The sequence below is a fragment of the Buceros rhinoceros genome, unplaced genomic scaffold, assembly GCF_000710305.1.
Source record: "Buceros rhinoceros silvestris isolate BGI_N320 unplaced genomic scaffold, ASM71030v1 scaffold28779, whole genome shotgun sequence".
In the NCBI taxonomy this organism is placed as follows: domain Eukaryota; kingdom Metazoa; phylum Chordata; class Aves; order Bucerotiformes; family Bucerotidae; genus Buceros; species Buceros rhinoceros.
The window spans coordinates 4,373-4,841 of NW_010433709.1; the positions used below are offsets into that span (position 1 = coordinate 4,373).

Here is a 469-nt window from a genome sequence, read left to right on the forward strand (position 1 = left end):
CACAGAGGACGCCAATACAAAACGAGCGCTGCCAGGGGAGTGCCAGGGGAGAAGCACTGGCAGGAGAGGGGAAGGAGCTGGCTGCTGCTTGCGGGTGTCTGATCCGAGCGTGAAGAAGACTTCAAGGTCGCCAGCCGAGGGCCTTTAGTCAGCACCAAGTTTGCATTAAGAGCGAACAGCCCCACAGGCAGCCAGGGGTATTATTAGCACCAGGCCACGATCTGTTTACAGCCACTGGGTCTTTGACAGCTGCTTCTGTCCGGGCACAGGGAACAATCTTGAGGTCTCCAGCACAGGGCTTCACTGAGGCTCCTCAAGCAGAGCCTGTGCAGGGGCTTATTTTGCACGGAGAGGTGGAGCTCACTGTTCCATCTCTGTCAGGCTCTGCGTTGCCACAACAGCCACCAAGGACGAGACTGGCAGGTGAGGCAGCCGGGAGGCGGGAAGCCCCTGGGCTACACAGCAACCC

The 469-nt window shown here is 59.3% G+C and overlaps 1 protein-coding gene across 1 annotated transcript in view; it reads right to left on the reverse strand.

The window, feature by feature from the left end:
• ADAR (adenosine deaminase, RNA-specific) overlaps positions 1 to 469 on the reverse strand; it is an 11,059-nt gene that overhangs the window by 3,391 nt on the left and 7,199 nt on the right. The window lies entirely within an intron of this gene.